This window comes from Ostrea edulis, chromosome 3 (genome assembly GCF_947568905.1).
Source record: "Ostrea edulis chromosome 3, xbOstEdul1.1, whole genome shotgun sequence".
NCBI classification, from domain to species: Eukaryota; Metazoa; Mollusca; class Bivalvia; order Ostreida; family Ostreidae; genus Ostrea; species Ostrea edulis.
This window is the reverse complement of record NC_079166.1, coordinates 76,916,548-76,930,670: the sequence shown is the minus strand read 5'-3', so window position 1 is coordinate 76,930,670 and position 14,123 is coordinate 76,916,548. Positions and strand designations below refer to the sequence as shown.

The window sequence follows — 14,123 nt, the reverse complement described above, 5'->3', positions numbered from 1 at the left end:
AAAAACCACTAAGCCAGAAAAGCTGATATTTACATGAAAGCTTTCTGACATAATGCAGATTTAGTCTAGTCAACCTAGCAAATCACCTCAAAGTAATTGCAGCAGAAACAAACTCGACGGAATTTAATAAACAAAAGCGTGATTAACAAAATACAAAAAATCGGACAAAATCGGACAATGGGAAATATTTAAAATTTAGACTTAAATGTTTTAGTAAACCATCGATAATTTGTGATGTTTACGGCACGCCGTACACGTAAAGGGGAGTAACTTAACTGTGACAGTCATCGGAATAAAGTTATACACGACGATCTAAAGTGCATGTAATAAAAAACGCGATTAAACAGCTTAACAGTTGTATTAAAAAGGTGATTTTAAGACCTTCTATATACATACAATATTGCGCAGCATCTCATATTCTTTGTCGACTTCCATTCCCGGGGAACTTTCGCGAATAAAGCTTCAAAATATTTTGTTTGACCCTCTACTGCATTAATTTTAATTTTAAAACACAGTATTTACTTTAGAAGTTATGAATAATCAATTATAAATGAAATCTTAAAGAATTAGTGTCAATTTACAAGGGGGAATTACGGTTGTTAAAAAAAAAGTATGGAAAGCCATTCGGGTTAAACGTTTCAGTTATTTTGTATCTTCATCATTTGAGCAAGCGTTTTGTATTAAAAACTTTTATAAAATTAAGTAAGTAAAGTATTTTTGCTTTTCTTTTTCAAATTCAGGTTTGGGGAGTCATTCATGGGTAATAATGATAATAAAACATTGATAATATAAATAATAAAAATCTTTCTAATTAGTCTTGGGCTCACGACCTGCGGAACCACATCTCCTAGCAGCATGCGAACAGCGCGCTAGACCGCCCGGCCATCTATTCAAGACAAAACTTGTTTTCGATGACGATGGAATTCTCGCCAAGCTGGCACACGATCATTGAGAATGGAAATGGGATACAGTTATTTATCGTAAATTTTAGAAGATCATACAAAATGCACATTGTGTTTGAAATGTCTATATATAAAGCACAGAAATAGCAACGAACTCTGAAATAAACATAACTGCCCTAAGGGACGAAGTCAATGTCGGATGAAAATTTAAATTCAATTAGTTAGGGGGAGGGAAAAAAAACTCCCGCAAATTTCTGTCATCCGACATCGATTACACTTTAGTGGAAAAAGGAAAAAGACAAGCGACTGTTGAATACCACATAATATTTAAAACATATTAATGAACATTTAATAGATTTAATGTACACTTTCATTTGTAAATAAACAGTAGAAAAGGTATACATAGTGTTATTTATAATCGTACGTTCCTTTTTTGTTATTCGATTAGTTTCAACATTTGTCATATTAAGTTTTAAAGGGGGGGGGGGGGGTCTTGGTGAAAATTATGTGAACTTAGTTTTTTGTGAGACATTGTATTTTTGATCTTGCCCCTAAGTGAAGAATATCGTTAAAACCAGACGTCTTTTTAGGAAACGAAACTTTGTCAATCCTTGCCCTTTGTAGATGCATTCACAGGATGTGACGCAATGTCAAGAATGTTCGGCATCGGAACAGGTCCTGTATAGTCAAAATGTAGACAAATCGGGAAAAAATTATGTATATGATTAGTTTATAAATGGAGGCAGACTACTGACAAACAAGTTGATGGTGAAGGGGTTTCAGCTGTTTCGTTTGAAGTCAGCATTTCGCAAAATTTATGGTCGTTATAACAATCTACTTTGCCAATACAACCTATCATTGGGTCAAATCTGTCTGACTTGTTTCATATAGATTGTTAGGCCATTTTTGGCACAATGATATTGAATAAGGGTAACTCCGTTTGCCTTATTAAGATATAAAGCTCACGGCGGGTGTGACCGGTCAACATGGGGTGCTTACTCCTTATAGCCCATAGGCACCTGATCCCACTTCTGGTATATCCAGGGGTCTGTGTTTGCCCACCTCTCTATTTTGTATTGCTTATAGGAGTTACGAGATGGATCACTGTTCGTTATCTTCACCTTCCTATATGAGTATTTCATCGAGAAAAAGATATATTCTGGTGTCGATGTCATATCGACTTTGTACGATGGAATACCATAGAGATACTTATAGGAGATTTGCTTTGTGAAGAATTGTCTAACACTATCATTTTTATAAGTTCAGTCATTGCCACTAACTACTAACTACAGCTGCAGAAAAGGAGGACTGCAAGAATTTTTTAAGTCATAGAGTGGATTAAAGAAATGATTAATTTGGATCCTTCGAATTGGGGCTTATCACTGCTTTCAACAATTCTTGTATCCGTTAAAACTAAATTACAAGTCGCGCCAGATAAACTTTTGAACGTTTTTCGCTGTAAATGCAAGGCAAATTGTGACACTAGCCGTTGTACTTGTAAAAACATGGACTGAACTGTACTGCAATTACTCAAATGATCACTTATATAATTATCAGGCACGTAGCAATAATGGCTCTACACCTTGTATCATTACATGCAAAGTTGATAAATGTTTACGTACAGAGGTCGATTTTTAGACAGATTTGTTTCCCTCCCTCCTCTTTTTTTTAAAAATAGCATTGTCGTGAACTGTACACAGTGGAAGTGTAAAATTGAACTGAGAGATCAACCTTACTACCCCCCCCCCCCCCCACACACACACACACCAATGAAGGATTTTTATAACTTTGGATTAAAATTTACTTGTCAATTTTCAGGCAATATTGTGAAATTATCTTCACATCCCCCCCCCCCCCCTTTTACGATGCTGCGTGCCTGATTCCTTTTGCTTTTAATTCTATGTGTCCATTGTTTTTAAAACAGATTACTACTGAAATTCTCGGTATTAATTGCACAATAATTTGGATAGAACTAAACATCAAATACGGCTATAACACCCCCCCCCCCCCTCTTTCTCAAACTCTAGAACTTGACGAAGAGCACGTATTAAAGATTTCTTTATAAAATCGAAGAAACTGAACCTTGTTTCGTCATAGATGTAGTACAAAGTTTTGAAACGAAGCTTAATAAAGAATTTGGTAACGTAAGCTTTACTATACACTGTTTGTTTTAAAATACTACATGTATTTATGTGAAACATAGGACCGGAATGGTAAGCGCGCCTCCAACTTCCGATGTAAGGGGAGTAACTGCAAAAATGTAGGTCATCTTTTACAGAGCATTTTTGAAGGGGCACTTGTTTTGTGTTAACAGTTTATTTTAATGTATAAATCTTCATGTGGTAACTCATATATGCCTAATGGACAGGAAAAAGTATTTTCTTCCGAAATCCAGTTTTTAACGATTTTTTGTTGGAAAATGAAGATTAAATTTTGGTGAAGAAAATTTAGTTGTGGATTTGGACTTTTATTCTTAAATTCATAAGATCACTGTCATCTCTTTTATAAAACAGTCATTTCCTATTATTTCCAGTTTTTCACTATTTTTGTTTTAGAAAAAGGTAGGTTTTCCTACCTAAAATGGTATTTTTCATATACATTGCCGATAATCTATATATCTTACTTGTTGAGCAGTTTTTAAAATAAACCCTAACATCAATTTTTTATTGGTAGACTCAAATGTATGACAAAATGTGGGTTTTCTTCTTAAAATTTCAACCTTTAACAATTATATTCAAAAAAGCAAGATTTTACCCAAAAATTACAGTCAAGGAAAGAATATATTCTGCTGTAAAAAAAATAATAATCGAACAATCCCAGGTTGAAATTTGAGATATGAAACTTATTTTTACTGTATATTACATAATATGGACATTTTCCTCAATTTCCAGTTTTTAGCGATTTTCATGAAAAAACACATCCTTTTACCCCAAAATTCCAATTTTCCCATGGAAATACAAAAGCCGATTTTTAATATGTTGTTTGCATGTGTTTTCTTCCATGAATAATCAAAATTTCATTTCTGTTGCATGTTGCAATTAGTTGGAGGTTTTCCTCATTTTTGAGCTAGATTGACTAGACTAATTCAAGTTTGTTCAAATCATGGCCCCTGGGGGAGGGGGGGGGGGCACAAGGGGAATCAAAGTTTTACATACAAATATATAGGATTTTGTTTTTGTTTTTTTTAAATCTTCTTCTCAAGAACCATTGGGCCAAAGAAGTTCACATTTACATGAAAGCTTTCTGACATGTGTAGATTCAAGTTTGCAAAAAAACATGGCCTCCAGGAGTAGGTTCGGGCCATAATAGGGACTACGGTTTTACATGCAAATACATATGTAAAATCTTCTGATATGGACCAAGGTAACTCAGGTGAGCGATGTGGCCCATGGGCCTCTTGTTCTTCTAAGCTTGTCATATATGTTCAAGGACACATTGTTTTCAAATATGATACAAATCAACGGGTTTCAATTGAAACATGTATTTTAATTACAATTTCCAATTTTCGTCGATATTCCATCCATTTAGAGTGCTTCATCTTCAAAATAACAGCTTTCGTTTCAATATTTTTTTTTAAAGGAGACATTTCTTCAAATCATGATCCTCGTGGGTAGGATGGGGGCCACAATATAGTGTCAGTATTTTGTATGAATATATAGAGGAACACTTTTTTAACAGTAGACTTACGAATATTGATATTAGTAGGCAAACATGCCCAGGTAGTGCAGATAAAAGTTTGCTTTCAAAATGTTCTGAAGGAGCCCTGCTTATGCATATCGATATGCAAATATCTCCAAGTTTTACAGAATCATTTAATTTTACATGTTGCACGCTTTTTCGTTGATTGAAAAATTATTGGAATATCGTATTCAACAAAAAAATAATAAATAGCAGGAACTACTTTCTATTAGAATGTTGGGGATTCCTCTGGATGCTTCGTATTTATATATAGATTAGGGAATCCTGAAAAGAAAAAAAACTTAATATTTTTATCGACATATAAATTTATTAAACAAAAACAAACAAATATCAAATATAAATAATAATTAATTATGCAAAATGAAATAAAGATGGCTATTTGAGACACACACACACCCCCCCCCCCCCTAATATGACAACGCGCTTCTGTTTCTGGAATTTCGGGCTGAGAGTTAAATGTATTCAACCGGGAATGACAGTAGTCCAGTTTGCACCTTGCGACAACTTCCTTCATGTCACGAACCCAAATACCAGATCCACCGCACACTGCCTCAGAGACACTGTAATATCGTAGCCCTTAACGATTATGGTTCCCAACTCCGGCATAATATGTTTATGAGTGGGCACCGAGACGAGGCATCCGTACGACGTTACAACAGCTGTGACGCCTTCGAAGTTCACTGATAAAACTCGAAAAACGCTCTATAACACTCACTTGTCCACCTGGATGCCGTGACAACCCTCAAGAGAACCCTATACCTGGCATCCCACATCATGACTATCACGTGTCCCACGCTTTCCGTTATTACCGAAATCGAACTTTGCACATAATTCCAGTTCCACTCAACAAAATTCCAGCAATTTTCTCTAAACAGGACTTATCTCTAACTCATCCTTTTATAACTACATTGTTCAGTCCACAAGAAATCCGTTTGCTCAACAGTAAACAACACCATCTCGAAATGATATATAATGTAGTCTAAGAATAACTCGTTAATTCAACTCAAATCATATCTTTTATCAGATCAATGAATTGAATGAATATTGTTTAGCGTCCCTCTCGAGAATATTTCACTCATATGGAGACGTCACCACTGCCGGTGAAGGGCTGCACAATATAGGCTTATGCTCGGCGCTTATGGCCATTGAGCAGGGAGGGATTTTCATCGTGCCACACCTGCTGTGACACGGGACCTCGGTTTTTGCTGTCTCATCCGAAGGACCGCCCCATTTAGTCGCCTCTTACGACAAGCAAGGGGTACGGAAGACCTATTCTAACCCGGATAAATGATTTTTATCGTTGGAATAAGGTATTCCACGAAAAAAAGAAGACCTAATTCCTTAATTCTAATTTGTTCAAATTGTGTTCTGTAGGATGCGCACAATATGGGATTAAAGTTTTTACACGGGAATATATAGGAGAAATCTGTGAACTTTTTCTCAATCGCGGGAGCTGAGTGACAGAGTTCGCTTCATAACCGGGAGGTTGTGAATTCGAGATTTAAACCTTGAACATATGTAGTCAGCGTTCCTTCGCCATGCAGGCGCTCGACATCTAGAAATGAGAATCACGGTTCTTTTGGGGTTATGAACTTAAAACGGGGGTCCCTTGTCGCGGCAGGCGCTGGCACGTTAAAGAAACCACGCAGCTACAACCCCGAGTGCTAAGCATTGATCGGTTTTATTTTTATTTCACCAAAAGCTGCTGACGTCTCAATATGAGTGAAAACTCTCGACGGGACGTAAAACAATCAATCAATTTCAATAACAGCAGGGACCTGAATAATCATATCAATATGTAAACATCACCAGGTAGTGCAGATTGAAGTTTGTTCAAATCATAACCCAAGGGGGTAGAATTTGACCACGATAAGGGATTGGATTTTTATATGGAAATGTAGAGGGGAAACATCTTCATACTCTTCTCATGGACAGCAGAGGTGAGCTTAGTCATTATGATATTAATATGCGAACCTCTTCAGGTAGCGTAATTGAGGGTCCCGAGAGGTAGATCGGGACCATAAGAAACCGGCCATAATGACCTACATTTCTGCACTCAGCCCCTTTACACCGGAAGTTCAGAGGGGGTACCATTGCGACCCTAAGCATTAACAAACAGTGCATAGTAAAGCTTACGTTCCCAAATTCTTTATTATGCTGAGTTTTAACAGGTCGTTTTATATCTATGGAATTAAACAAGTTTTAATTGCTTCGATTTTATGGAGAAAACTTTTAAAATATGTATTTGTCTAATTGAAGAGTTGGGGAAGGGGCTGGGTGTTATAGCCGTGTTTGATGTTTATTTCTCTCTAAGTCATAATGTAATTGATATGGAGAATTTCAGAAGTAACCAGTTTTAATAACAGACACCTTGAAATTTAAAGCACAGTGAAAGCATTCGATATGATCAGATAAGTAACATCGTTAGAAAAAAAAGGGGGGGGGGTGACTCACAATATTGAAAACTGAAAATTCTTGACAAGTAAATTTAAAAACAGAAATTCAAAGCTCTAAATCCTAAATTGCGGAAGAAAAGGGACAAGGGTTGAACTTTCAATTAACAGGTTGCATTTTACACCTTCACTACAATATTCCTGAGATGCTATTTTAAGAAGGGGGGGTAGCCTACAAGTATATGTAGATCGACTTCTGTATGTAAAAATAACCAACTTTGCATGTCATAATAAAAGTGGGCAGAGACTTTGATGCGACGGGCCTGATAGATGTCTTTGTGCTCATTTAATTTATTGCAAAGAAATATTACACTAGATATCCCAATCGAAATAATTAACGTGTTCGGTTTATCGACGCCTGATGCACATCTAGCAACAGGTAAATTTGTTCAGTGTGAAATGATAAAGTTCCTGATGTTTATTGCGTTGGTTGCAAATGATTTCAAACATATCTAATTAAATAGAATTTTGGTTTTTGAAAATAACGATAAAAACTAATAATGAAGAATTGCTGATATACTAATCAATAGACAGCCTGATTCTGATCTAAAGAAACTGAGGACTAGTTAATGTTTACATATGATAATTAAATCATGATCGTAAAATGACTGAAATATTGTGCAAGCGGCGTAAAACCATATTCAATCAATCAATCATTGCTTGCGAGAAAATCCACACAAAGGACATATATAGACTAAAGTATTAATGTTCAGTCAGTCAGGAAATTAATGAAAACAAATTAATTTCAAGATCAGCTTGGCCACACTAAATCATATCAAAATGCAAACTTGCTTAAGTTGTGTGTATTCAAGTTTTTTTGATGCCCTAGGACTAAAATACATGTGGGATGGGGGCGTGGTGGTAGGGGGCATATTATCGTTGCCCTGCCTATCTGTCTGAAACTTGAACCTTGCCTATAGCTTTTGAATGGTGAGTGACAAGGCTCTCCTATTATATAATACGCATTCATTGTGACAGAGCCTTTTGGCACCAGACCTTTTAACCGTGTAACCCTGTCCTCTGATTTTGATCTACGCTTAAGAAAACATGATATAAACAATGACTTGTGAACTGTTTAAGGTGGGGTAATCATATTTTCTCTATAAAATTCTCATAATAAAACTTTATATTTTACATGTATACCATGATTGTTTTCCTTTTGACCTTGAATCATGGTTATGCCGTAACCTTACTGGGCTAGGTTGGGGTCATAACATGAAGTCTAAATTTTTCATACGAATCAGTATTGCATTTTTTTCTCTCTAAACAGCTGTAGAAAAACAGGGTCAATATGACTCAGGTGACCGATTTGGTACAACGTGTTTTGCGAACTTTTCTCTAGCGTCTTTGGTGTTGTGAGATCCTTGAATTGAGCAATAGTTCCTCTCCATATGCATCTCATAGAATTTCAAATAAAGCGATCAAATACCAATATTTACAACATATTAAAAATTGAAGCGGGGCGATATATCTTCCGTAATGAGAAGATAACTTCTGCAATGAACGATAACTCGGGTTTATTCATATTCCGAATTTGACATAGATGATAAAAAAAAAACTCACCAGAAAAGAAATATAGGCTATTCCACATCAAACATATCAAAAATGTTATGAATGACCATGCATTGAATTGACCGGCCGGGATTCGAACCACGGTATTTCACATGCGGGGCGAAAGCTCTAACCGCTAGGCCACCGCGGCGGTCTTGTCATTTGGAAAAATGTTTCTAAACTCCATAGTTAAAACTTGATGATCATGTGCATTGAGGAAATTAATTTTATTTTTGGAAAAACTGCGACTCTTAACGCCAGCAAACTTCATGAAGCCCATCACCACTCCATGACAAGTATGCTGACGTAAAGCGTTGTAGTTCTTATCCTCACATTTTCAAAAATGATTTTTTTTTCACATTTGCAATTCTACTTTCATTTCTGCCGGAAGTTCCAGTCGTTGATTTTGACGTACGAGATTTAATAAAAGATTAATACGCTCATTGTTCAGATCTGTGTCACATTTATGAAGAAATCTTTTTCAGTAGGATATTTCGCGTGCACACACGGTGAGTTTCATTAAATGAACGGTATCAAAGTTAATGATCGGTCTGCTACATGTATGTTACTGGACTTTAAAAACAATGTGCGACTAGCTAGGTAGGTGTGTGCGCAGCTGCTAGCTCAGAATCCGCCAGTACTTGGAAAAACATTGTTGAATGAGAGGCGGAAATTAAACTTCCCCACAGGGATATTTCCGTAAATGACACGCCTACACACTGTTATTAGCGGCAATGGTGAACATACTCATTATTAGTTTCGAAAATCACATTTCCGCCGCATTCCTATTAACCCTCATCTTACTTTTAGGGTTTGAGAGATGTGAGATAATTTCCTGCCGTTAAAAACGTGGTGGTATCTTTATCAAGATTCATACGCACGCCGATCACATTCATAAGGAAATGTATATCATTTCAGTTGATACGGATATCAAAGGCAAATAACTGGGAATGTAAATAAAAGAAAGTGCCCTTTCGTAGAGTTATGCTCCATCTGAAAACTGTACCGAAAACGTGGCTAAATTGGATATTTCCCCTCATTTATCAATTTAATACTAGTGAAATTTAGTTTGATGCATTCATACTGCATACGGTTTTAATCTTTGGAATGCGATCACTGTCATAGTAAACACACTGTATATTTGATTCATTGAAATGAATGAGTCTTTGTTTGTTTGCTTTAAGACTCTTTAATTTTTTTTAGAAATTTCTATTTGCTGAAAGTGTACTTGGAGACAGCCATATTACAGATATGGTTTGTCTGGAACAAATCATTTTCATGAATGAATTCGATTAAGCGACACAAGTTACACTGATAACTAAAATTGTAACTAATGTTGAACTCGTTTTGCACAAGTATACTCCATTTTGGCTTAGGAGGAGTAATCTTCCCTTGTTGACATGCATTGCTTTTTGGTTTATTCTACTGCCACTGCTTAAAATACTTTATATTTTAACGAAACTAAGATTCTTTGAATCCATGCAGGTGTTGTAAAATACACGTGCTTTGTGGTCGGTTACCACAGGTTTTGACTCGCAGAGGTTTAGCACGTTTGTGATGATCTTCGATTACTAGAGATTTTGTCAATACTATTCTATTGGACCCTTTCTAATTTTTGACAAGCAAAGAAAAAAAAAACCACCCAATAAAGTAAATAAATAATATAAAGGAAGTATAGGGGTAATGTGCTTAAACACCTCAAAACCGTAAATTTTACGGGGGGGGGGGGGGGGGCAAACAATTATTTTTATAGAATTCCTTGGGTTTACGGGTTTAGTTCATCAATCCCACTATCATTCACTATTAACTCAGTAAGATGTTGACGTGCTACCTTTAGGATGAGAGCAGATATATATACATAAGATGATTCAGAATCTCTTCACATGGAGGGGTGAGGAAGGTCATCATTTGCAATTTCGCCCATCTATTTTCCAAAATTACAAATTGCATTTTGCGACTGCAAGTGTTTAAAAATTCAGCAAACATGTTTATTTGATCTATCAACATCGGGTGCATATGGGGAGGTGAGGAGGCGCATCTCTCTCTCTCTCTCTCTCTCTCTCTCTCTCTCTCTCTCTCTCTCTCTCTGCGCGTGTAGCATTTAAAGTCGACATAAGCTGTTGACTGAAATTGTTCTACATGTAAACATATTAACACGCCCACCAACAAATCCTGCATCCAAAGACACCTCTTTTACCTACTGTTGAAAGCTGTGCCGGTCAGCATAGGAAAAATAATCCGATAAGTGTGAGGATTGAACTTGAAATTATACATTTAGAATCCATGGAAGCCGATAGGTGCCATGATATATGACTGATATTCAATTAGATGGCTGCCGCCACTTCATTAATCTGGAGGATGACACTGAATTTATACATAGCCGTCAATTTAAAAAACAATATCATTTATATTGCTGGGTGATTATTTTGGAAAGATTTAGAATAAAACACAGACACGTAGCGTCGTTTTCTATGAAAGCCAATAGGGCCAGGGTATAGAATTGATATCCATTTAACTAACGGCCGCCACTAAATTTCGGTAGCAGCAGCCACCATATAAATTAATTGACATTAACTGGCAGACGCCACTTATTTTATCTGGAGATCGCCAATATATTAAAAAGTATACATGGCGGCTGCCAATTGAATACCAAAATATCATTACTAAGTGATTATTTTTGAAAGATTTAGAATAGTACGCAGATATGTAGCATCATTTTTCAAAGTGTAGTGACATTCGGAGTAGAAATTATCTACAATTGTTGACAAGCAGAAAAGGAACCTAAAAATACATTTTCTGCCCAAACTTCATACACCTAGATTGGAGGGAAGAGGGCTCCGTCTGTCCAAATAGATTAAGTGGCGACCGTCTCATAAATGAAGTGGTGAACACCAGTTAAATGAATACTACCCTGGAACCTATCAGCTTCCGTAGTTTTCCAAAGTGAAGTGACAGTCGGAGGAGAGCTTGTTTTCTACAATTGTTGACAGCAGAAAAGGAAGTTAAACATTTCTCATTTGCCCAAACTTCATACTCCAAAATTTTAGGGAGGATGTTTGTCCTTCAATTCATCAGGTCATTCATTATGACATTTTTATCATTCATTACTACCACTAAAAGAGTGGGGTGAGGGGGTCCATCCGCCAATCAATTTTATTTTACTTGTGAAAATAACTTAGTTTGCTAGTGAAAATAACGGAAAATGAACGTTGTGAAAAATTGGAGGGTCGCCCTCCTCCCTTTCCCCTGGTTTTACGTGCTTGACACGTTTGTATATTAAGTACACGTGAAGATTTTCTCGTACGTGATTCTGTCGACATTCGATATCATGAATATTTATATAACTTTGTAAATTAACAGCACAATTGGCAAATAATAATGTTTTTGATTGTATATAACATCCATACATGTATTACAAAGTATTGAAGAGGGGGAGGAAAGGGATTTTTTCCCTTTTCATTTAGAGAGAGAGAGAGAGAGATAGAGAGAGAGAGGGGGGGAGGGAGAGATAGAGTTGAATAGCTGGTGGCCGCTATATAGATATTAAGCGGCGGCCGCTGTATGAATTTTAAAGCACCAGTTAAATCAAGTGGTGGCCATCGCATAAATTAATTGGCGACCGTCAGTTAATTTATATGGCGGCCGCCAGAGAATAAGTGATGGCCGTCAGTTGATAAGTGGTGGCTGACAGTTGAATGAATATTAATTCTATACCCTGGCATCTATCGGCTTCCGTAAGAATGACATAATTATCTGAATAGAAAATATTAGAAGTGAAATATTTCTTGTGTTACATCAACCTTGAGCTTATATTTCCTGATCATAGTATCTAAAATTCCGTGGGGATCTTGGTTAGGATAAGTATTCAATATCCCTTGCTTGTCGTAAGAGGCGACTAAATGGGGCGCTCGATCGGACGAGAACCTCAAAACCGAGGTCCTGTGTCACAGCAGGTGTGGCTTGATAAAGATCCCTTGCTTGCTCAAAAGTCATAAGCGTCGAGCTTAGGGCTAAATTGTGCAGTCCTTCACCGGCAATGGCGACGTCTCCATTCGAGTGAAATATTCTCGAGAGGGGCATAAAACAATATTCAATCAATCATTCAATAGTATCTCGAGATGAAAGTGTATCATTTATAAACGACATTAACCGCGTTCTTAGTATCATTGAACAGAAGGGAACACGCGTTATAGCGTATCTTAACCCGCGGTCTTTTGTACGCAATTACCTTCTCCGGTTGTTATAAACATATTAGTATACTGTAAACCTCAATTCTAATGTATCCTCTGTTATAAATTGGTGGAGGTACATTGTACATCAATAAAAATGAAAGCAGATATCGCTCTCCCTCAGTATCTTTTATTGGTGTATGTGCCTTACAATCTAAAGAACATTGTCATAGCCATTAAACCATTCTCTGAAAAACAAAAATAAATTGTTGGTAAATTGAGAAGGCGAAGTGACAGAGGAGGAGGGGGGTCTATAACGGTCAGGAATACATGCCCTGTTTTATTACTGGAACTCAATCCTAGCGTTTGATAGGCAAAACTGTCACAGGTCCCAACTACGCGAAATTCTGAAATCCATAAAGAACATTAGCATATATATTTTATTTAATGGTATCGGTCGCGGTGGCTCGGTGGTAGAGCGTTTGCTTTATAACCCTGGTATAATGAGCTCGGATTGTGCCATGGTCGGGTAAACATGAATCAGATTAAAACCAGATCTTTGATCCGCTCCAATATTCCGATCAATGTCGCTAATACAAAATATTAACGTAAACATAGGTAGCGTTTGTTCATTTGCCAAAAGCTCCGTTTTTGGAAGTGAGAATCACAGATCGTTGGATATAGCCTTAGAAACGGAGATCCTGTGTCACGGCAGGCGTTGCCACGTTAAACAACCCTCACTGCTATAATCCTGAGCACTAAGCATATGTATGCGTCATGTCCCGAGTAACTCCCCAGTCCTTAAAGGTAATGGAGGCGAGGCCCCGAATACGCCAAGGATCGTTGCTTTTAAGGAATGGAGAGGAACAAGGAAATTGACCTACTTAACCCCCCCCCCCACCCCCAGTTTAAATCTAACTATAGATGTAACTTACAGTTGTATATTAGGAAATTATTTCAACAAATTATAAAAATACTAGTACATACAGAGTTTTGTCATATAAAACATGTATTGTATTTTTAAGTTGTCATCGTCCTTAGTGACACAGCGGATGAAGCTTCTATGCAAGGTCTTGGGTTCGACTCTCATCTATGCCTTCAGGTTATGGAGATTACTTTTTACATTTTGCTAAAACAGTGACAGGGGCCGGGGGATTATGGGAACTTGTTCATTTAAAAAAAAAGTTTGAAACTCCCCATTCCTGAAAAATAATGGAGCGTTTTTTCATTAGTATGACATCACAGCTGGATTTTAAGCATAGGTCTTTTAAAATTTGTGGTACTTCACCTCTACAGCTTGTAAAGTGTCGATATGAGAGAGAAATTCTCTAATTGACGCACAGCAAACA

General features: G+C 36.8%; 1 protein-coding gene across 5 annotated transcripts in view; it reads left to right on the top strand.

Moving 5' to 3' along the window:
* The window catches only part of LOC125676214 (uncharacterized), a 499,894-nt gene that overhangs the window by 451,896 nt on the left and 33,875 nt on the right, over positions 1–14,123 (top strand). The window lies entirely within an intron of this gene.